General features: G+C 54.0%; 1 long non-coding RNA gene across 1 annotated transcript in view; it reads right to left on the reverse strand.

The window, feature by feature from the left end:
* Positions 1 to 11,922: 11,922 nt before the first annotated feature.
* The window catches only part of LOC111764545 (uncharacterized), a 29,604-nt gene continuing 17,148 nt past the window's right edge, over positions 11,923 to 24,378 (reverse strand). The window contains exons 3-4 of the long non-coding RNA XR_011647384.1: positions 14,046 to 19,513; positions 11,923 to 12,919 (exon numbers count right to left, since the gene is read on the reverse strand). This is a non-coding gene — a long non-coding RNA (uncharacterized lncRNA). The remainder of the gene's footprint in view (positions 12,920 to 14,045; positions 19,514 to 24,378) is intronic.

Genomic DNA, 24,378 nt, shown 5'->3' on the forward strand with positions numbered 1-24,378 from the left:
AAATACTCATAAGAATAAATGCATGCTTATTAGCAAATGATCATTCACCCGTCAACCAAAATCATCACCATTGGGAAACGGGGGGCTGCGGGGAGAAGAGCTTCAGAGTAAGTTTTGTCCAATGACTAGAGGGTGTTGAGAGCTGGGTGGTAACTTGGAAGATACCAAAGTATCACCATATATTAGAAAAGGAAAGGATTCTTGGAAAACAGCTGTGGAATGAAAAATTCTGAGATCTGAAGGGGCACAGATTTCTGTAAAGCAGCATCCTTGAGTTTCTTTCCTATGATTCCATCATCCCTTTCCCATGACCCGTTTCTTATAACAAAATAGCATGGTGAGTGTTATGGCTTTTAAAAATGTTACACATGTGTTCCTGGACATTTATTTCTGGTTCAAAAATCAAAATGTACAAACGAGCAGGCAGTGGGCCCTGCCGTCCTCTCGCCCCGCCCCCGCCCAGAGACACCCCAGGCATGTTCAAGCCGAGCGTCCCCCCCCCCCCCCCCCTAGTCTCGCTCCTCTTTTCATACACACAGAAGGCAGTGCGGTGTAAACATCGTTCTGCCCCTTGCTTTAACAATGCAACAACGTGTCTCCCCTCGCTGTTCAACAGGCCTCCAGGTTCCTTTTCTAGAGCTCCCTGGTAATTGCATTGCAAGGGGAGGATGGCATTAATTTAACCTGTCCTGCCTGGTGGTTCGCTAGGTTGTTTCCAGTCTGTTGCCACTACCAGCCTCTCTGCCCTGAATAAGCCCCTATATTTATCCTTGTGTGCCCTGCCAAGGACAGGAGAGGACAGTGAGCCTGCATCTTAGGATGCCACTGAGCAGGGCTTTAGCAAGCCCCCAGCCCTACGGCCAGGAAGTCAAGATCAGGGGACATGAGCACAGAAAGAGTTGCTGTTCATTTTTTCCATTTCAAGCAAATGCCTCTCCGGGCCTCAGTCTTTAGGATAAAAAAAAAAAAGAAAAAGAGAAAAAGGTAATTAAATTAGAGCCACACACCCTGAGACTGGGTTCTCACAGTGAATTATGGAATTTTTTTTAGAAAGAGAGAGGGAGGTGAGGTACTGAATTTATCTTGCTCGATTTAAAGTTCATCTCCGGGCTCTGATTTGGGTGCTGGCGTGCACAGGCAGCGTGACTGCGGTGGCATTTACGGGCCTGCCCCGGTCCATCCGTGTGCGGGCTGCTGTCACCTCCAGGCTGCCGCCCTGCCTCCTGGCCCGGGAGCCTTGCCAGGGCCCAGGACGGTCTTATGGGGCTTGTGGAAGGACGCGGGGGCTCCCGGGTCAGGCCTGAGCGGGGGGCCGTGACTCAGAAGCAGCGACGCGGCAGCCTGGCTCGGGCGCTAATGGAGCCTGGCTCGGCTCTGAAATCCTCTCATTAAAACACCAGGCATGTCCGAACCAGGGACACTGCTGGGCCCCACGAGGCTTTTGTCCGTGTCTGGAGACATTTTGGGTTGTCACGACTGCTGGGGGGGCGGGTTGCTGCTGGCCTCGAGTGGGCAGGGGCCAGGGATGCGGCTGAGCGCCCCGCAGGGCCCACGACGCCCCCAGCAGAGGACCATCCAGCCGAGGTGTCACAGCGTGGCCGCAGCAAGCGTGCCCTGCCCCCTGCTGAGGCCGATCCTCGTGCCCCGAGAGCAGGAGGCGGCCGGCCCCCGGGGACCCCAAGAGGCCCATCGCCTAAGCCTCCTTGCTGCGCAAACGTCCACAGTCCCCCCAGAGGGAGACTATAGGGGAGCAGCAGTAGCTCCAGATTCTCCTCCGAGCTCTGAGAGCTTTTCTAGGACAAGGTTCCTTTATGTTCCTCTAATATCACGCAAGAAGGATTGCTCTCCTCACTTTCCAGATAGACATATTTTCCGGAGAGCTGTTCCTGACAGCTCGTTAGGGAGAGAACTGGATCAGAATTGATAAGTCCTGAATCGCTTTTTTATTTTTACAAAATGGAAACAGCTTTTCTTCTGATTATAAAAATGATGCATACACATTGTTTTGTTTTGTTTTTAAAGTTCAAACAGTACGGAAAAACATAAGGAAGAAAAATAAAAGAATTACCCAAATCTTTTCACCAGGAGATAAATAAACGTCGCCATTTCAGCACTTATCTTTCCAGCTCTTTCTCTGCGCGTGGGGAGGCACACGTTTTACCTCAGCCACGGGCCTCTTAACATTTTGGACGCTCAGTTCTCTGAGTGGGGGTGTCCTGTGCAGCACCCCCGCCTCCACCCTTCAGATGCCAGCTCTTAAAGTTGTGACAAGGGAAAATGTCCTCGGACATTGCCAGAAGTCCCCTGGGGGACAAAATCAGTCCAGTTGTGACCCCCTGCCGGGCACAGCATCGTGGGCCTACTGTTTTGTGTAAACGCAATGTTTGGGGAGACAGAAAAGAGCCAATATGTGCCTTTTGTGGCCTTTGGTTCTCCGAGTCAGAGTTGGGGGATCAAGGGAAGGCTTTGCTCAACCTCTCAGAGCCTCCGTTTCCACGTCTGCAAACTGGGGGCGCTGAGGGGACCTCTGTTTGCGGGTCGTCCGGCCTGTCCCTGCAGCACCACGTGCCAGGCAGGAGGCCAGCGCTGGCGGTGGGGACACCGGCCCTCTGTGTGCCGGCCCTGTGCTGCTGCGAGGGGGGCTGCAGGCCAGCGGGGAGGAGGGCGGGCTGAGCGGGCGCCGGGGTGACTCACACCAGACCCGAGACACGCGGGCGCTTCGTGAGCAGAGCGTCGTGCGCGTCTGTTGGTGGGCTTTGTTTTTTAATTCAATTCAGTTGGAAAACAGATAAGCATGCTAGGTTTTTTTTTCCTTTTCGTGTAAACTTTGGTTTCTTTGGAGCTTCGGATATTAAGAAAACAAACACACAAAAAAGACAAAAAGACAAATGTGTGCGATCCGTTGGAGGTTTAGCAAATTGGTTTATTCTGTGGTGGGGGAAATTAGGGTTGATGATTCACAATGCAGGTTTCTCTGTGTTGGAGGTTTTAAAAGCAAACTATGGTTTAAGAACTTGTGAAAAGGAGGGGGCTGGCAGCCTCGCGGCCCCCTCCCACCACGGCAGTGTCCGTGTGCTCGCCGGCGTCCGGGGTGAAGCCAGGCCCTGGGTCTGCGGCCCTTCCTTTCCCTCTCTGGACTCTGTGGCCTCATCTGTGAAATGATAATCTGATTTTTGTCCTCGACATCACTGGCTCTGAGGCCAATTCTCTAATTCTTAGAGACCCACAAAGCCTGGCAGATGTGGTCCCCGCTGCCCACTCACCACTTTGCTGTCCACTCGAGCCACCTGGCCTTCCTCGGGTCCCACCTGCTCCCCAGGCCCCCGGCCACAGGACCTTTGCTCACGCCCCCTTCGCCTGGTGCGCGCCCCGCCATCCACAGACCTTAGCCGGGCATCGCTTCCTGGGGCAGGCCGTGTGCTGCAGCGCTTATTCTAGTCGCCCTCTCCCATCAGGCTGCACGGCCTGATCCTGAGGGCTGGGAGCCGCCCCTCTGCTCATGTCGGCACCGCCTTGTCCCGCACACCACAAGCCCCCTCAGCTGCCACTTGGCAGGAAGGAGGGGGACCCTGCCCTCTTTTTAAAAGTGTTTGTTGTTGTTTTTCACTTTCCACCCCGGTGTCCATGTGCACCTGCTCTCTGCTGCCTCCCTCCTCCTAGTCTGGGGCCCAGGACCACTGCCCCGCTGTGGACGGTGGAGTTGCCTCCGGGAAGCCCCCTGCCTGGTGGCCCAGGTGGGCTGCCACCAGCCCGCCCCCGGGAGGAGCGATGACTCAGCGCGGCCGGGCTTGAGTGACCACGCGGCCCCTTCCCAGGGAGCCAGCGTCCGCCCAGCGCGGAGAAACATTGTGAGGCTTAACTTAGACTAAAAAGCAAATGAGCCCTAATTCTGGTGAGTCACCCTCAGAGAGGGCGCTCTGCGGGAGGGGGCGTGGGCCGCAGGGAGGTCAGCTGCGCGCTCGGCCAAGGGCCAGGGCAGGGGCTGCGTGTCAGGCCTGGGGACCCCGAAGCCGGGGCGGAGGGCGGGTGAGGGGCCGGGCCCCTCGGGGCTGCAGCACACTCGGCCTCACCGTTTCGGGGGGATTCTGAGCGAGGCTGGGGACTTGGCCCGGAGCCCCTCAGCTCCCTGGTTTAACAAACGGGGTGCAAAGATCCAGGACACCCCAAACTCATCACTGCCTGCAGCAGCCGCCCCTGGCCTCCAGGTGCCATGGCTCTGGCGGGGACGCCTGCAGCAGCCGCCCCTGGCCTCCAGGGACAGGCTTAAGAAGGAACTGTCCCCAAGGCAACCTGCGCTGTGTGCCACTTCAGTGGCTCTTCCCTGCCTGGGGAAACCCAAGAGGAGGGAGGGGAGCTGCAGGTGGCCCCACCCGTGCCTGCAGCCCCAGCTCTCCCGTCCTCCCACCTCCACACAACACCGCAGGCTTCCAGGGGGCCCCCGGGCTTCTCCCCTGGGCCTTCCCATGTGCCGCTCCCTCCTCGTGGGTGCTTTCTTTCTGCCTTGCCACTTACCTACCTCTTTCTCATCCTTTGAGTTTCCACTCAGAGGCCACCTCTTCCAGGAAGCCCGCCCTGATTCGTCTGGTCACTCTGCTATTCTGCAGTAGGGTCTGTCTCAGGCTTGGGCGGTAAACTCCACAAGGGCAGGCTCAGAGTGATCTTGCGTCCCCTGTGTCTCCCCAGGGCTGAGAATGAGGCTATGTGTGGCAGGAGGTGCACGTGCCTCTTGGCAACCTGGGCGGGACTTAGCAGGAATGGGCGGGGACTTGCCGCAGGGACGAGGTCGTCACACTGGGGGCACCCTGGGCTTCTGGGCCTCTTCCAGCCCTTTCTGGGACTCTGCCCAGGAGGCTGGTCCACAGCAGAGCTGAGCAGGGGGGGGGCCCTTTCAGCCGCCCCCACCCCAGCCCCGCACCCCTCGGGCTGCCTGCGGCACCAGGCCGCCCATCGTGGCCCCTCCAGCCAGCAGGCTGTGCCCTGCTCCCACCTGGCCGCGTGGACCACCTTGCCCTGGGCCGGCATCATAGCCAGGTGCGAAGGAACAGGTGGCCCCTGTTCGCAGGCGACTGCAAAGGCCTGGGCAGGCACGTTCTTCTTTTCCCAGGGGTGGCACTGGCCAAATTCACCACCGATTACAACATCCTGCCTGCTAAGAAAGTGAAGAATTTTGGGGGCACATGGAGGAGATACTTTGGGGCAGACGGGGCCTTCCCTGGATCTCTTTCCTCCAAGAGAGTGCTCTGGGTTTTCTTCAAATTGTAGAGACCATCGCCAAGAAGAGGAAGGCCTGGTCCGGACAGACTCCGGGTCTGCGGGATGAAGCTCTGCCCCCCACCCCATCTTGAGCCCCCGCACTGCCCCCTCCCCGGGAGCAGGGCTTTCTCCTCCCATGGCCTGGAGCCTCCACCTCCCCTCTCCCTTGACCAAGCAAACTCTTCCTCGTTCAACCTGGGCAAGCAACACCTGCCCCGAGAAGCCTAACCTGCTCCCTGCTCCCTGCCAGTCCCAGCAGCCAGCCCCCGGACCTTCCCTGCTCCCTTGGAGAACAATTTGCAGTTTTGCCTTCCTAAATGTGCTCTCTCTCCCCCACTGGGCTGGAAACTTCCAGAGGTCTCCAGCCAGAGCTGGGGTGGGGAGAGGGGTAAGGAAAAGGAGGGAAGGAGAGGGAGAGAGATGGAGAGATGGGGATGGGGGGAGAGGGGAGGAAGGCTGGCGGCCCCAGCCTCCCATCCCTGCCCCTTCTTGCAGGATGGCTTTGTAGCTCAGAGACCCAGAGGTGGGAGGTGGACTCAGCAGGCCCCCAGGTAGGTCCCCAGGGGGGCCGGTTCATTCACCAGCGGCCTGGAGTGGGGCTGGGGTGTCTCCAGTACCATCGGGTTCCACGGAGGCTGCTCCGACCTCCGCCAAGCCTATGCCTGGCTCTCCGGGGGAGTGGGGGAGACCCAGAATAGGGCAAGCTCAGTGTGAACCCTAGAGAAGCACCAGGAATTCCCCGGAAGCTCCGGCTGGAGGCAGCTCTTCTCCTCGGCGAGCCCTCCTGGGGCCCTGAGGCTCGCGGGCTCTGTCCTCCCCACCCCCTCTGCATTCAGGAAGCAGCCTCCAAAGCCAGCACACATTGAGGAGAGAAAGGTAAGGACAGGAAGTGTCTCTGTCAGAGGTCACCAGAGCACAGGGGCCAGCGGTGAGGGTCCAAGTGCCTAGAAAGGGGCTGATGATGAGGGCTCAGCTCCCAGGGTCGTGGGGGGTGGCAGGTCTGTGTCTGGGGGCAGCTCAGAGGCTAGACGGCCTGTGAGGCCTCAAGCTCAGGCAGGGGCAGAGGGCAGAGTCTCTTCCGAGAAGAATTCCTTCTTCCGGGAAGCCTCCGGCCTTTGCTTTTAAGGCCAGCCACACGCCTGAGGGGGAAGTCCTCAACGTATATTTGACAAAGAAGAGCTACTAATTCCACCTACAAAATGGCTTTGCAGCGACCTCAGGGAAGGCATTAGAAATGAACAGCTGGACACCCCGGCCACGTGGGCCACAGAATCAGCTGTCACAGGGAGGGGCCCAGGGGCAGGTGGAGGGTCTGAGCTTAGCCAGGAGACCCCCGGCCTGACCTTGGCTGTGTGACCTTTTGAGGCCAGGCTGCACTCGCAGGGAGATTTGACTCGACTGATGGACCCACACTGGACCTCGCCATGAACGAGCATCCATCCTGCATTCACAGGCCTTGGTTTTCCCTCGTGTCCATTCCATCCCATGACCCTATCCAGAGCCCACGTCATATCTAATCGTATGTCTTCTCAGGCATGTGGCCGCTCCTTGGACTTTGTTTTTGATGCAATTCTTCTATGTCATAAATTTGTCTCTTCTCCCACCATTTATTGATTTCTTCAGTTATTTGTATCAGTATGGACTCATTCACACTCTGAGTTATAATCCGGTCCTGCTTCATTTTGTTGCTCAAGGTTGTTCCAGTTTGGTCACTGGGTGCTCTTTTGGAGGACTCCTGTGTCCCTTTGCTATACCCCTAAAGTTTTGTGTTTTTTGTACATTTCCTTATTTTCTGGGACTATAGAATGCCCAAGACTCATCTTGTATATACCTGGCACCAGTCCCCAAATTAGCTACTTTTCCCAAGGCATCCTGGTTCCTTTCATTGGAGAATGGTATTTAGAAACCAAGATCTGGGTGCTGAGGGTGCTTGTTGCTACTGGTGTCACTGCTTCCAGGACCTCCAGGCAGACAGAACTGGGAAGTACCTGTATATACACACTTCAGCCATTATTCCTCCATCTGTATATTGGTGTCTCTGCTACGCTACGCATGAGCTTGCACTGATGCCGACGAACCCAATGCCACATGACCCCTCATGTTGATTATTTGTGTTCCCAGGCCTAGAACAGTGTCTGGCCCTCCAGGCCCTCAAGGTCCTCTCTCACTCCTCCTGTTGCTTTCTCCTGACTGCCTCCCCACCTGAAGGACTGAGCGTGAAACCTCAGCTGCCTCTGAAGCCCCACCCTTGGCTCACCACCTGACAGATCCTCCTTCCTGCCCTATCTCCCCCAGATGGTTGAGAAAAGTTTCCAAGTGGACACCATCTGTCTGGAATTTTGGAGGTTAAGGAAAGGAGGGGGCGGTGGGCCGAGGGAAGCCTAGGATGGGGGATGATAGCCGTGAGGAAGAACCCAGGGAGAAGGGCAGGGTGCAGGTTCAGGGGAGGCCCACCTTACTGGAGCCACTATGGAAGCAAAAATCCTCCCATTGCCAGAATTTTCTTTACATTTCAGCTGCCCCAAATCAGTAATATCTACTGTTTAAAGAAGTCAAAGGGTGATGTGCTAAATATATATTTAGCCAGGGAGGTCAAGTTAAAATTTGTGAAAGGTAATTGCACACCAGTGGTCCTCAACCAAGGGTGGTTTGTAGAAACCCAGGGGACATCTGGCAATGTCTGGAGAGGTTTTTGGTTGACACGACAGGGCATGAAAAGTGGGTGCTACTGGCATCTCATGGTAGGGAAGCCAGGGGAGCTGCTCAACACTCTGCTAGGCACTGGTGAGCCCCCATAGCGAGGTACCTGGCCCATTGTGTAGAGGCTGGGGTGCTGGTGTACACAGACGCCGACGGAAGGGAACCTCTGTGGAGGGAGGCCTCTGCCTCTCTTTCCACGCCCACCCCTGACCCTCATCCATTTTCCCAGTGAACTTGGCACTTTCTATCAATAATGTAATTTGCTTCCTTGTTTCTGTTCTTTTCCCCAGTGGAAAAGAAACTCCCCGGCAGGGATTCTTGCCTGTTTTGTGCATGGAGGAACCCAGATCACCAACTCAGAGTCTGGTACATAGCAGACGCTCAGTACAGCTTTGCTGAATCAATGGAGAGTGAGAAAGGGAGACAGGAGTGGGGCGGAAGCCATCAGAAGGAAGGTCAGCCTTGGGAAGGCCAGTCACGCGTCTTCCTGAGACGGGAGATATGGGGATACAGGTGAGAGGTATGAGTGAGTTATTACAGGCAAGGCAAAGCTGGGAGCAGGGCTGGGGGGCGGGCAGCGAGAGAGGCTGGGCCTCGAGGAAACACTGGAGCTTTGAGCAGTGACATGGTGGACAGGAGAGGGAGTTGGCTATGGGGCAGACAGGCCCCCCGCCCCGGGCTGGGTATGTGAAGGGGGCAGGATGGGGGCAGGGTGGCCCTTCCATTACTGCCTGGCTGTAATGTGTGCACTTGAGGCCAGGAGGCACCGATGGGATGGGAGCAGGTTGGCAGGCACCTAGGAGGCCAGGGCACATGGGACCTCCAGGAAGGATGGGCCAGAGGGGCAAGAGCTGGGAGGAAGGAGAGGGGAGCAGAGGGCCACGGTGGGTACAGCACTTCACCACCAAAATCCCAAGCCCACCGAGAGCTGCACCAAGCACGCCCCCCCAACCCCTCCCCCAGAGCGGGAGGCAGAGTGGGAAGGATCACACAGAAAGGGGGAGACCAGGTTGTTGGTCTCACTGCAGAATGGAGCAGGGAGGCTCCTGTGTCCTCGGTACCCCATCCTCACTGCCCACAAAGACTGAGCAGAGCCCAAAGCCTCCTGGCCCTTTCCTGCTACTGCTGTGTTGGATGCTGACAGAGCCTCACTCTTAGCTCTCATTTCTTGGCTGGAGGCAGTGCCCTTGGCCCCCTTACCCCATGCGCCCAAGGCCTGCCTGGGACCTTGATTTGGGGGGAGCCACCCAAGCCTGGCTGACATAATTCATGGGGCCCAGACTGAGGGGAAGGGCAGCGGTTTCCTGTCCAGCCACCTCCCCGAGCCCGGGGCTCACAAGCACTTCCAATGGCACACTTCCAGAACAGAGCCCCCGGGGCCTGGCCCCTTCCTGCAGGGCTGGGCACCACGCGGCTCCCTGCCAGCCCCAGCCCAGCCCAGAGCAAGGCCTCAGCATTCCTGGAAGCCCGCCTAGAGCGTGCATGCACGTGTGCAGCCCCGGGGTGGGCAGGGACTGGCCCTTCACCAGGTTCCCAAGGGGCTCGTTTTGCTGAAATGTGAAGGTGTCTTAGCCTTGCTGGGCTCAGGACCAGCTCCAGGCGTCTTACCCACCCTCCCCTCCCCCTGCCCAGGTGCTCCCTCTAGGCGTCATCTGTTGGAAGGAAGCCACTTCACTTTGGCAACACTTAGTTGCCTTTTTCAGGTCCTGGAGTGTCTTTGAATCTTTCTGTTCCCCCTGACTATCTACATACCCACCCACCTCCATGCCCACCACCCACCCTCCATCCATCCATCCATTCGACCATCCATCCATCCTCCATCCATCTATCCATCCGCCCATCCACCCACTCCCCCACCCACCCACCCATCCATCCACCCACACACCCATCCATCCATCCACCCACCCATCCACCCAACCATGTGGCAATTACGTGAGTGCCCTCCCTGTACTAATTATATGAGAAAGACACCCCCTGCCCTTTGGAGGTTTACTAGTGGGGGTGACGGGCATTAAGAAAATAAGTAGGTAATTCCATGCTGTGATGAATGCTGTGAAGGAAAAGACCAAGCTATAATGAGAAGTACAGAGGGCACCTGACTGGGTCCAGGGTGGTGGCCGAGGGTGTCAGGTTTCCAGAGGGGTCCCCAGAGCAGCAACCCTGAGCAGCACACTGAGAAAGTCAAGTGAGCAACGACTCTAGCCAGCACTGAACTAGGCAATATGAAGCTTGAATAAAAGAGGAAGACATCATCCACTCATTCTACACCTGTTTATTAAGCACCCACCTACTGTGCACCAAGCAGGGAGAACACCTAGAGAGCGTAATAAGGCAGCGATGGTGCTTGCCCACTGGAACTCCCAGTCTAGAAGAGGTGGGCAAAAAAGAAGTCATCCAGCCAAGAGATCAAGAAAACCAGGGGTGTGCAGGCAGGGGGCTTCCCTGAGGAAGCAGCAGGTGGGGTAGGAAGGGCCAGCCAGGGTGAGTGGGAAGGAGGGGGACCCTAAGGAGCAGGCACGCAGCCTGGGCACATGAAAGGCCTGTGGGACCAAGGGGGTCCTTGAAGGCCAAGGTTGGGAGGGCTCCATATTTCAAAGGGTCATGGGCAGCCTCTGGAGGTTTGCAGCAGAGGAACGACACGGTCTGGTTCTCCCTCGACACCCCCGGCCACCACGCAGGGAGCGAGGCCGTGAGTGAGGGCACTGGGCAGGGCTGACCTGCCCCTCCTGCCGATGCCCCTCTGCCTCAGGTCTGCCCACCTGGCCAGAGGCAGCGACTTCTCAGAGCCCTTCAGGAAAGCCTCCACCCAACCCTCTGAATCAAGCACAACAGGGTTGAGGGGGGCCCTCCGGAAGGGTCCTTCTCTTCATCGTCATCTCCTGCAGAAGGCCATGCCCAGAGTGCCTCCTCCCCAACTTGGTACATTTGACCTGGGACCTCTCACCGCCCTCTCTCCTGCCACAGTACGCCCCACCCCTGCCCAGCCCCATCAGGGGCCTTTGGAGGACCCCAGACAAACAATGTATATGCCCCAGACACTGGCCGTCGCCCTTTCAACTCCGAGTCTTCCAGACCTCCTCGTGGACCTCCTGGCCCCGGGGCGCTCGAAGCCTGCCCTCAGCGGCCTGGGTGCCCTGGCAGCACCCTGGCAGCGCATGGCAGCATGGCTGACTTGGAAGCAATGGCTCTTGAACGCGCTGTCGGGGGCCTTGGCAGCAGGCTCGGGGCACTGTGGAAAGAGCTGCCTCACAGCTCGGCCTCGGTCATACGCGCTGACAGCCGTCCTCGACATTCCATCTTCCGAAGGCTCTCCTCTGAAGGCCCCGACTGCCGCCTTGACTCGAGTGGCGGGGTCGGGCTCACAATGCCCTTCTGTGTGCAGCCCTGGGAGGGCCGGGCAGTCCACGAACGACTGCCCACCTCAAGTGTTGCAATGACAGAAAACCCTGCCCAGTCCTGAACAAAGCTGCAAATCAAGGAGCTTCCGCTTCATTCCTGAGCAAAGCAACAGGCTAGTTCTTCGTGGTGGCGGAGATAGAGCTGGGAGGAGGGCCCGGCTTCCATCCCAGGTCCGAGTTTCTTCTCTGATGTCCCCAGTGCTGACCCTACAGTCAGGTGACCCTACAGTCAGGTCAATATAACCGATTTTGAAGGGCTGAGGCTGGCAGGACTGGCCAATGGGCATCGTGAGCATGAGTCTGGACATTCTGCCCCAGAATGTCCGCTGTGGCATAAAGAACCAGTGAGAACCCATGAACTCAGCCGAGCTGGAGGTCGCCATCTTCGGGGAGAAGACAATGCGGGCGGGTGGGGAAGAGCAGCTGTGCTCCCGGGCCTGGGGACCATGCTGCTGTTTCGTGTTTCTCCCGGGGGGAGGAAGGCCACTGCCTGGCCCTACTGCCCGAGGGGTGGGTGCATGGACCCACGGCCACCTCAACCGAGTCACTGCGCTCAACAGGTGCATTGATTATGCAGCAGTACAAAGTGTATGGCTCTATGACTGTTCTGTTGTTATTTTTTTTATTTTTTATTTTTTTAACAACAGATGGTTTTGAGTTTCCCACCTATCACCCAACATGACATGGCTTGGTGGTAAACTGGTACAATAAATCCTCTCAGTTCAAAGGTGGCTTTGGGGTGATGGGGTCATCAATATGAATTAATCAAGCCATTTCAAAGAAGCCCAGCTGTGACTTCAAAGTACGTAAATAAACCTAGTTTACACAAAACTAGATCTGTGCAACTCTAATTGGCACGTGCAGATAAAATTATACAGAAACGCTTATGAGCAGCTGGCTTCTCATGGAGATGAAGACCAGTTCTTACCCTGGGGCTGGTCCATGAAAATAGACTTGTTAGCAAACCACACCTCCAGAGAGAAATGATTAAACTTCCACCCAGAAGAGCCCGAAGCATGACAAATTTCAAATCGAGGAGTTGGTGTGGATGACGCTCAGCTGTACCACGTAGAGGTAGAACTTCAAAGATGATACTGAGCTACTGAAGGCTCCACAGGCACTCAGAAGGCAGGAAGGCTTCGAGTAGGAAGAGGCGGTGGAGGGGTATATAAACTAGACAGACACACACACAGAGGGCAACACCCCAAAGTCACACTGAGATGACATGGCCTTCAGTGCGGTGTCTTTCTTCCAATGGCCAAAGCAGCCAGCCATAGCACTTAGATGTATGTGCAGTCTTTACGGTGCTGTGTGGTATTGATTTAAGAGGAAAGCAGTCATGGTGTGGAAAACGTGGCCCCTTTCCTGAGGAAGGCAAGCACACTGTTTGCAAGAAGGGTTTGAAGGCCCAGTCCTCAAGGCCTTCTTGGGTGAACCTGGGTCAATCGCCTGGCCAGACTCCTCTTCAGGGAGCTCAGCCAGGCAAGAACCGAGCAGAAGTCGCGCTTAGGGAAGTCTTCTCTGAAATCCTGCCTGCCTGGCCAGGGCAAGGAGATGGCCCCATGATCCTGTGCAGCAGGGCCAGGGAGAGGAGAACAAAAGGAACAGGGAGGGGACTGGCTTAGTGCTTCAGGTCACCACGAAGTGACAGACCTGGTGGAAATTCATTTATCTCTGGCCCCAATCTTTATTAGGGACAAATGAAATCCAGGCCCACAATGTTAAAGGACATACTGTGATGACACAGCAAATTAGACACCTGGGAAGGGGTTACCTGAAACAAGAGGTGGCCCAGGGCAAAGGAGGGGATATAAACCTGCACCCCCACCGCCAAGGCCCCGTCAGTCAGCACATCACTGTGGCTGCGCCACCTAGTGGTGAGGGGCTTGGGCACTGGGCACCACCACTTGAGGCTCTGGACTGCCAACCACCCAGTCAACGTCGGACAATGGCTGGGCTCCAGCTGGGGCCCCAGGAACCCCAGGGGAGCCCTGCACGGTGCACCAGGGAGTACCAGCCACCCGCTGCACCCTGCCTGGGACTGGAGAAGTGGCCTGAGGCGCTGCTCTCTCTCTGGGTCCCATTACCTCACTGGCAAAATAAAACGGGAAAAGCAGCAACACCCCACCTACTCCACTGAGATGTCCAGAGGATGCAGATGAGTTCATCTGTCCAGAAGTGCGCGCACCAGGCAGGGAGGGGTCCCTTAGAGGGCCACATGCTGCCAGCGCTGGCCGTCAGCGAACGGGGCGCTCTGCCCAGCTGGTCTCTCCAGAGCCTTTCACAGCCTGCTCTAAACGTGACCACGCCCCCCACCTCCGCCGGGGACACCTCCCCACCCACCCCCAGGACAGTGCTCTCAGCTGCCACATGGAGCTGTGTCGTTCTCCAGGCAGTGAAGAACCAGCTCTGACTATAGGCTGAGACCCGAGTGACGGAGGAAGATTCCAGAAGTACCAGGGACCCTTCTCCACACTGTCAAGGAAGAGGCCCCAGAGAAAATGTCTCTCCTACACTCTACCACCTCAGGCAGACCCCAGCTCCCCAAGAGCTCAAGTCCCCAATCCAATTAGAGTCACCTCTCAGCCCTTCCCCTCTCCCTCTTCACACCTGCACGCCTCCATCAGCAAGTCCTGCCCACCTCCCCCATATCCCAAATGCACCTCCTGCTGCCCGCATGGGAACACCCCTCACCTGGACCAACCGGCCTCCTGCTGCTCCTCTTGCTTCAATAACCCCTTCTCCGTCCAGCAGCCAGAGGGAACCTGAGAAACGCACGTTCTGACCATGGCACCCCCTGCTAGGACCCATCAGTGCTTCTCACTGCCCTTGGAAGAGCACAATACAGCAAGTTCCTACCTCCTTGTCCACCACAGCTCTCCCCAGCCCACTTCCTGCAGCCCGCTGCCTTCCTGCTTTTTCTAGTGCTTTCTCCCTGCATTGCTACACGGCGGGCTCCCAACTGGGCCCAACCACCACCTGGGGATACCTGCGCCCTCATCTCCTCAGAAGCCTGAGAGGGCAGCGGTTTGGAAGGTGACTTTGGAACCCAAAAGCCGAGTTCAAATCCAGGTTCTGCCACACTCCAGCTGATCTGTGTGTGCCTCGGTTTCTCCGTAGGGTGAAGACTAAACGAATTAATGTATTTCATTACCAGAGACACAAGGAATAAGAGCGAATGAGCACATCAGGAGGTGGAAGGGTGCCTCTTTGCCCAGGGGACTGACTCTGAGGGGGGCTGTGTGTGAAAAGCTCGTCCAGATGTTCTCCCTGATGCCCACAGCAAATGGTTCTCATCTCTTCAAAAGAGGAAGGGGACCTCCCAGGCCTTCACGCAGGCGGCCCTGAGGCATGGAGGCCTCCGCCCAGTCACTGCTGCCAAAGGTTCTTCCCAAGGGACAGCACAAGCCAGAGCACATGCTGAGCTGCAGAGGAAGAGGCAGAAATTCTGAATAGGAATAAGAATTAACTCCGGGGCTGTCTAACACCCCCCCCACTTAGGGCTCCCAGAGGCTCTGCCCCACCACAGCCCCTCTCCCCCATTCCTGTACTCGTGCTGGAAACCGACGCCTGGGTTTCAGATGGGCCCCTGGCCTCCCTGAAGCCTTCCAAAGCAACCCCCCCACCGAGGCCACGGGAGGCCCAGCAGACATAGATGTGGGTGTCCCCACGGAGACTGCCCTATCCCGGCTGAGTTTCTGTCCATGTTACTAAGGGGCCCCAGGAAGGAAGGCAGTCAGCCACCCCAGCACCCTGGGCTGGCTGAGGCTGGGGAAAGCTCACTGTCTCCTTCCCTCTGCCTCCCCCTTCCCCAGCTGGGCCACGCAGTGCTCATCCATGAGCTCAGGGTGTCCAGACCAATGTCACGGCAAAGTCAAGGAGGGCCCAGCCAGCATTCCAGTTGCTGGGCCTCTGCCTAATTCTGATGACCCTCATTCCTTCTACGATAATAATAGCTCCACTTTATAGCAGAGAGAACAAGTGCAAATGCCTCCCAAGGCCAGGCCCGACTCAGAGCTGAGTGAAGGGGCCAGGTGCCTAGCAGGCGCGGTGGCGGGTTTGCTGCCCACCAACAGGGGGCAGCCGCCCCTCACCTACCGGGGCAGTCCGCGGGCCCCAGCTGGCCAGAGCTTCTGAAAGGCCAAGAGAAGTTGAATATCCAGAGTTTCTTGTGATATCTCCCAATTTCTAAATGTTGGCAGCTCTCGTAATCCAGATAGAAAAGAAAATATTCTGTACAGCTGAAACAAAACATGTCTCTTTGTGGGCCGGGGCCTGGGTGGGCAGTTTGCAACCTCTCTCCTATAATAGCGGTGTTTTAAAAACAAACGTTCACTGGTCATCACGGCGGCTACCATTTAGTGACTCTTTTCTATGTTAGATGTTCCTTGTCTCGCTTAACCTTCCCTGGACACCCTGAGCCCAACAGCTGGGAGGACACTGGGCCTTAGCTGACAAATGAGGTTTTTTCTAGTGGGTGGGAAGTGGGCACTGAGGTTGGTGCTCAGTCCTGTTTGGTGCCAACCAGGGATCTTAACCACAGGCCTCCCCCTGCCACCCAGGCCTCTGAGCTGGAGGCTAGGCCTGGGCTGTCCAGCCCTGTCAGTGGTACTTCTGTCCACTTCCATCTGCCCCTGTCCCTAGCACCTGCTAAGATCGCTCACCTACCTCCTCTTTGCCGCCTGCCCCTGGCGCCTGCCACTAAGGCAGATGACCCTTCCCACCACCCTCTCTTTCCACTTGTACTTCACAGGTTGGACTTCATCCCTGGGCACTAATCCTACCCAGCGATCCTGACCATATCCAGATACGACTCCAAACGTCCTCCAAATCCCCCTGCCCCTCCATCCTGCTGCCAACTGAGTTTCCATTTGGCCCATGACATTTAAAAATATCTGTTCAACCCTGGCATATAGAACCCAATACCCCCAGCTGCTTAAATACCACCGCCTCTCTGGCCCCTGTGCGCCTGTGCTTCCAGTAAAAGCGTAAGCTGACCGAAGGACACTGGGGCCCTTGCAGCCCTCTACTCCAGTCACGCCAGCCTTAATTTGGCTCCTCTGTCAATGTGTTGTCAGCTCGCGCCCATTCCTGACCCTACAAGGAGAAGACGGGCACAGGCTCAGGGGGCTCTTGAGCAGCAGGGTGGGGCGCAGGCCATCCACGCGCCCATGAGCAGAGAGCACATGCCTGAAGCGTGGTGTGCCATCCGCCCAGCTGTCCTTCCCCTCGCCCCCGGCCCCCCACCCGCCGGCCTCATGGGCCTACTATTAATATAGTGGCAAAGAGGCCCAGCAGCTGGCCCCCGTCAGATCTTTCCACTCGACGGTGACAACTGATAGCACACTCCTTGGGGCCCTGTCCACTCCAAATGTGCATTCTTTTAGAAAGAGCAGCGCTGAGATCTGCCTGGTTGCTGCCTACCAAAAAATGCACCTGCTTCACTTTGGGAAATGGGGGAAGCTGCAATGATCAGTTTGGGGCGATGGGTCCAAAGATGGCTGATGGCTTTCGGAGATGCCTGGGGCTCACGGGAGTTAGGGTCTACCCCCTCACAAGGTCCTCAGCCTGCAGCTGAGTGAAAGCTCTCGGGTCACCCGGCTGACTGCCGCGGCAGGGGGCCGGGCCTAGGCCTCTCTCCTCTTCTCAGCTTCTCTTCCCAGGGTCTAGCACAGCTCCTGGCCCAAAGCTGTGACCAAGTAAATAGTGGTGAAATGAATTAAGACCTCACTGGGAAGAGAAGGGGAGAGTAGGCCCAAGTACCCTGATGTGCTCTCTTTGGGAGAGAAGGGTTTGGAAAAAGGAGATGACTTAAACATATCCCCAGAAGAACCCCAGGAAGTGTGGGTGGTTAGGTGCTACTGAGCCTCAAATCCAATGGCCAAAAAACACTAGGGGCGAAGTGCCATGACATGATTTCTAGGATGTGCTTTAAAATATCCCAGAGAAGTGGTGGGGGTGACAGAAGAACATGAGCAGCAGAAGCTGATGGCGACTGAAGCTGCACCGCAGGGTCCTTGGACTAGTCCTGCCTTGGTGTGCCTGGAAATTTCCGTAAGAGGTTTTTAAAAAATGCACATGAGAAAAATGGCCAGTCAGTACTTACTGAGGGCCTACGATAGGCCAGGACCTGCCTGGCACCTCTTGATCTGTACAACGAGGAGTGGGGAGTGATGCCCTGGGCCGTCGGTAGCAGCACAGCAGGACCTGGTCCCTGAGGCGGTGGGTTTGTTTAAACTGTCCCAGGCCACTGACCCATGGAGGCAGTCTGACCACACGCTTCTTTTGTCATTTATGATTTTAAAACACTCGCACGAAGCCCCATGACCCTCTACTCCACTCCCGAAGAGCCAGGCCTACCTCCTCTATTCAGCACGTCCTCTCCCCGGGCCTGCCTGCCCCACCAGGGGTTCCAAACACGGACCCCCGCATGCTCCTGTCCTTGCCTTAAACACTTCAGCTTCCTCACGTACCTATGGGCTTGGCTTTGCTTGCTGACCTTTATAAAGTTAAGTTTTCAACGGACATGGCTCCAAGAGGTGAGGGATCAGTTCCTCCAGTTTCCTCCTGGCCAGAACAGGGCTTCGGCACGTGCTGGCAGGAAGTCAGAAAGTGTCTTAGCTCATGCTCTCTGTTACGTGGGACAGTGCACCACTGAGGCCAAGGGCACGGGTTAAACTCTACACTGATAAGGCTGCTCCTTGGCTGCGCTGCAAACATAAACAAGTGTCAGCAAATGTCATGGTAAAGGCAGATCAAGACAACTACATCTGTCGATTTATTATTAGAAGGCAAATGTCAGGGAAAGAAAGAAAGAAAATATGCCCGAAGTAATTTATTCCTGTTGAAACTCAACAGGGTTTCAGCTGGTTGGAACCAGATACTTGCCACCACCCTTCGGCTAAGAATGGCAAAGCTAGACACTGGGATCAAAATCTGATCTGTCCCTTTGGTGGTAAATATTAGGCATTTACATTCATGTGCACTTTTTAAAACAGTGAAACAGAAACCAAGTAATATTGGTCATCTTTTGTCTAGCAGTGGTATGATTTCCCTTTTAAAAACAAACACGCTTATGTAGAAAAAAAAGAGTAAGAAAAGGAAGCGGTTCAGCACAGCCAGGTATGGGGCGCCGCACAACTCAAGAAGCGGGGGTATGCGAATAACTAAAGTTTCCGCAAAGGTGCCCTTGATATTTTTAAGGGAGGGTGATTTTTTTAAATTCCTTCGCTACCCCCCAGGCCAACAGCCCTGGTCAGCCATGTTGGCCGAGCTAGGCTCCGGGGGAAGCTGGCAGCTGCGTGCCCCGCAGGGCCTGCGCTGAGCAGCTGCAGGGATGAGGGGGTGTGGGAGGAGCCCAGGCCCCACTGCCGAGGGGAGCCCCCAAAAACCAGGGGCAGTGCTCACCGTGAGGGGCCCCTAGGAAAGGCTGCCCTTTCCTTTCTCCCGAGACAGCGCTTTTCCTTATCTTTCGGCACTGACGCCAGGAGGAAAGACAGACCACTTTCCAGGCGAATCGTTTACCCGATTTAACCAGCGATCTCCATCGCAGAACCGAAGTCAGCGTTCCAAAGAGCTGGAGATGGGAAGTTACTTTTCTTTTAAATGTGCTACAGAGTATTAATTAAAGAATCCTTTACAATTATGTTATTTCCATCTAATTTGCATAGTTATAATTATATATTTAATGAATAATCATGTATAAACAGTTATATATTCAATTCTTCATAATTATACAGTTATAATTACAAATAGTATCGATAGCATTGTTATTAATAATAAATAAGGAAACACCGCCTAGCCCTGCCGTTTCAGCAACCCCGCCAGGTAGGAGCACTGCCTCTCATGGTTGCAGATATCCAGGCCGGATGACAAATTAGCCTGGTCAGACACCATGGCTAACCCATCATGAGCAAGGTGGGGGGGGGCGGGGACAAATGCCCGGAGAACCTTCTTTAGATTGTGGCCACTCCTAATATAAACTGTCTACACCTGAGAGGAGGAGAGGGCTAACATTTGGGTTTAAAATGATGAAACGATGAGGGGAAGACACACATGGCCAACTTACCATCAGAGCACTGCAAAGACCTCTCGAATGGTCGTCGTCACTGGCAGTTTGCACTATTTTGTTTCTAAGAGAGTTCAGTCACCTTCATGAAGAACTGAAAGAAACCAGACAGAGGCCTGGAGTACATGGAGCCTCTCTCTTCCCATCTCTTCTTCCAGTTAGGTGTTCCCTCAACCTCTCTTGGTGGCAAATTTCTGAAATACATTTCACTAAAGTTCAACTTTTTTTCTTGACTGGTGAGAGAAAAGGGCAACGACGCTAAGGTCATGGGTTCCACAGATGCCAGCGCCACAAGCAGAGCAGGAGAGCAGACCCCAGCCCTCTCTCCCAGCTCACGGTGGGTCAGGACACGTGGTTAGCACCAGAGCTCCCTTGGTCGGAAGGGCTGGTCGTGGTGTTTCAATAGAGGATAGAGGGAAGCGGATGTGGCTCAACGGATAGAGCATCTGCCTACCATATGGGAGGCCCAGGGTTCAAACCCAGGGCCTCCTGACCTGTGTGGTGAGCTGGCCCACGCGCAGTACTGATACACACGAGGAGTGCCCTGCCACGCAGGGGTGTCCCCCGCGTAGGGGAGCCCCATGCGCAAGGAGTGCGCCCCGCGAGGAGAGCTGCCCTGAGCAAAAAAAGTGCAGCGTGCTCAGGAGTGGCACCGCACACACAGAGAGCTGATGCAGCAAGATGACACAGCAAAAAAAAAGAGACATAGTATTCCCGGTGCCACCGAGAAAGCAAGTGGACACAGAAGAACGCAGTGAATGGACACAGAGAGCAGACATATGGGGTGGGGGGAGAGAGGGTAGAGAAATAAATCTTTAATAAATAAATAAATAACACCTTAAAAAAAAATAGAGGCTAGAGAACAAATTGGCGCATGCTAACAGCAGGGTCACATGCATGGCCTTCTTTGAAGGGCAGTTTAGCCGAAGTGCTGTGTTCACCTACTACCTACTCCACTGCTTGCTAGTCAACCCTAGCGAAACGCTTGCAAACGTGCCCACGGAGGTATGTACCAGGAGCGACATACAGGGCTGTGTGTCGTTGGAACAGAGTGGAAATGACCTAAATTCATGTCGGTAGGGAAGGGACTGACGACTGTCCTCTCTTCAGACCACAGATGACAGGGTGGCAGTTAAACAGAAGGAGGCAGATCTCACACGAACCAACATGGGTCTCCAAGATATGCTGTTGAGTGAAAGAGCTGCAAAGTGATAGGTCCCTACTTGTGTTTTAAAAAAAAGACGTTTTCTATGGAAATCAGCCACTTGAACAAGCTGGCTACCTCTGGGGACCCGAGTGGTGGAATATGGAGACTAGAGTTGGTGGAGGGCCACCCAAGTGGGCTTTAGTCTTAGCTTTCTTTTGTGTGTATATATTTTAATTATATAATACATGAAATTCATCTATTACATGTGCAATTAAAAATAAATTTAAAAAGTAATGGCTGGGGAGAGGCTGCTCCCATGTCCTAAGTTTCACATGGTTGACCTCTTGAACAAGGAGTCTTGAGGAAAATGGAACTGTCTAAGCTAGAGCATCGGGGTGGGCTAGCTTTATGTAATAACTAGTGCTTTTGGAGTTGCCTGTGTTTTGGAATAACCAGCAAAAGAAGAGAGTATCGCCAAATTATATTGGCCTTAATCCTGGCCAAGCCCTTCCCGGCTGCCGTGCGGGCTTTGCCAGGTGTGACTGTTAAGGGCATGGTATGGTTCTATTTCTAGCATCCAAACCGCTTATAGCCAGCTCTTGCTCTGCTCTATCTTAAATAAGGAAGCTGTGGAATCTCAGTTCTAAAGTGATCAAGAAAAGAATGTGAAGCTGTGAACTGTCCATCTGGATGATGACCAAAAAATAGATCTGCTATCAAGGGGGTTGACATCTGAGCTCTTGGCTCATGTTCCACCACCACAGAAAGATTTTCCACTTGGTGTAGTGAGAAAGAGACTGAACTAGGATTCAGGATTAAAAAAAAAAAAGGTCTGAGAGCTGGTTTACCACTAACTAGCAGGTCCTACCAGTCTCTCCAAGCCTTAGTTTCTTTTCTTGTAAAGTGAAGGGATGAAGACTCGATGCCCTCAATCTCTTCCAGCTCTGGAATGACTTCTGTCCCCAAGGACTCTAGTTGGAAATGCCGGCTTAGGGTGCTCCTCTCTTGCACGCTCCCTGGCACTAGGTGCTTTACGTCCCCACTGCAGCCTTCTCTGTGGAGCTCTGGGCCCATAACACCTTCTGCCTGCTGGACACCTCCTCGTGGGCAGCCCAAAGGCACCTCCAACTCAACATGTCAAGGACTACTTGGGGTCTCCTCCCACCCTGCACCTGGACCACTTTCTGCCTTTCTCTAGCTCAGGGAAAGGATCCAATGCCATCTACTTCCATCTGGGTGCCACCCTTGGCACAGCCAATTCCCTGTATCCACGCTCCACCAAGCCTTGTCCGTCTGACCGCCTAAATAACTCTTGGAGCCACTCTCACTGTCGCCAATTTTCTGCATCTCTAGAAGCAACCACCTCCCTAGACAGAGGTACTATCATCTCCAGCTTCCTTTCCAAAATCCATTCCCCCAACTCAGTGGGCAGGAAGCTCTTCAAAAAAGACAGCTTGATTATGGCATGTCCTGGCCAGCAGAACTATGGCTTCCCGTTGTTCTAGAGACATTTTAAGACAACAGAAGAGTGCATTTCCTCTTGCCAGGCCTGCCAGGTCCTTCATGGCAGCCCCTGCCACCTCTCAGGACTCATCTCTCTGGGGACCCCAGCTCTGCCCGTCCTGTCAGCTGCTCTTCTGCACACAGCTCTTTCCAGCAGGGGGCCCGCGAACGCGCTATTCCTCTTCTTGGAGCAGCACCAACCCTGTGGCAACAAGCTCAAGTGCGCACAGATCATTCCCTCGCAGGAGTCTTCCCTGACATGCTCAAATCTAGGGCAGCTTCTCTGCTGCACGTTCTGAAAAACAAAAAAACATGTTTCTTTCCTACAGTGCCCTTAGCTCAGGTCCTCACGAAACCCTCCTCAATTTGATGACTCATTTCCAGATCCCCCCGAATGCACCTGGAGTGGGAGACAGGCTTAGCTCACCATCACATTTCCGGTGCCTAGCAGAGGGCAGGATCCACAGTGGTACCCAGTGCCTCTTTGCAGCTCAAACTCTTCTTGCTTCTAAGACCTTCCATCAAGAGGTCACTAAGAGATAACTGGAAATCCATACAGAAAAACAACAACTTGATTGGCATCTCCAATTTTATTTTAGGCTCTTGTAACATTGCTCACCCACCTCTTGGCCTTTACCATCGCCATCACCGCCACCACCTTAACAGTTGTCATCGTCACTGCTACCACTACTGACAGCCATCACCAACTCAGCTACCGGCTTGCTATCTACTTACTACTGACCACTGCTGGGTACCTTCTCTACCCGTTCTCAGGTGACCACCTCTGCAGCCCTGGAAGGCAGGTACTGCCGCCTCTTTTGCAGCTGAGAAGACAGAGGCCAGACCAGCCAAGTCACTGGTCTGTTATGGAGCAGAGGGAGGCAAGATTTCCACCCAGGCCTGCCTGGCTCTGAAGTCAAGCTTCTCAGGAGCCTCGCACCCCGGGCTTCCCGCCGAGTCCCTCTCACAGGACCATTCTGACACCTTTAAAAATCCACCTAATTACTATGTGAGGAAAGACATTAGATAAAATCCCTTTAAAAACAGAAGCAAAATGAGGTACCTACATTTCATCCCTTTACTTTAATACAGTAATAAAGTTTTTTCTCTCTCACACATGTATGGGGAATGCAGCATGGCACAAATTAAGGATGAACAAATTAGAGAAAAATGAAAGAAATAAAAGGATCACTAACTAGGTGGCATGATTAACAAGAATCCAAAAGATTAAACCAAAAATTAGCTTAAATTTTTTAAAAGCCCACAATTGAAAGTATTAAAACAATAAAGTCCTAGATTTTGAAATTCCAAACAACGCTTACATTTTAAAAGAAATGTGGAGTACCAACATGAGGTGGCCAATTTTTTTTCCAGTCTGCTAAGGAAAGCCATTAAAAAAAAAAAAGAAACAAAAAAATTTTAAGGGGAGCGGATGTGGCTCAAGCAGTGAGCGCCTGCCTCCCACACGGGAGGTACAGGTTCAGATCCTGGTGCCTCCTAAAGGAAAGGAACGAGCAAAAACAAGCAAACAGACAAGGGCGCTGTCTTGGGGGACGGGGGCGGGTGAGGATTTTAACTCTAACTTCTTAAAAACAAAAATCCTCATTACCATCTGCTGTCGACATAAAGATAAATGACATTGAAATAGTAAAAGGTAGCAAGTTTATAAAGCCACAAAATCACGAATAGTCCCTTCCCTGAATAAATTAAACCCCATGAAAAACTACATCATCATTATTTTCCTGATTTCACTGTGGATTGTCATCTGGAAGTCATTGATTTAGTTCAACTCTCCCACGCAGGAATCCCATCTACAAAATCCTTGAGAAACACTCAGTGAGTGTTTGCTTGAACAGCCCAGGTTCCCTCACAAACCAGCCAATTCCAAAAGTAGCAGAAAATGGGAAAAATGCACAAAATCAATATCATCCCTATAAACATATAATAAACAGCTTGAAAATATAATGAAAAAAGGGGAGCCCATTCACAGCAGCAACAAAAATATCCAATACTGGGGAAATAACTTCAGATAGGATATATTAGAATTATATAAAGAAGACACAAATCCTTAACAGCAGAAATTAAAAGTAGCTCAAATAAATGAAGAGAGCAACCATATTTCTGGCTTGAGACTAAATGCAGAAAAGACAACAATATTTCTCAACTTAATTTATAGATGGAATGCAATTCTAGTCAAAATATCACCAAGGTCATTATAGAACTTGATAAAAATGGCTCTTAAATTCATACAGAAGAATAAATAGGCAAAACTATCAGAATTCCAAGACAGTATGGCACTTGCCCCAGCA

The sequence above is a fragment of the Dasypus novemcinctus genome, chromosome 24, assembly GCF_030445035.2.
Source record: "Dasypus novemcinctus isolate mDasNov1 chromosome 24, mDasNov1.1.hap2, whole genome shotgun sequence".
Lineage (NCBI taxonomy): Eukaryota > Metazoa > Chordata > Mammalia > Cingulata > Dasypodidae > Dasypus > Dasypus novemcinctus.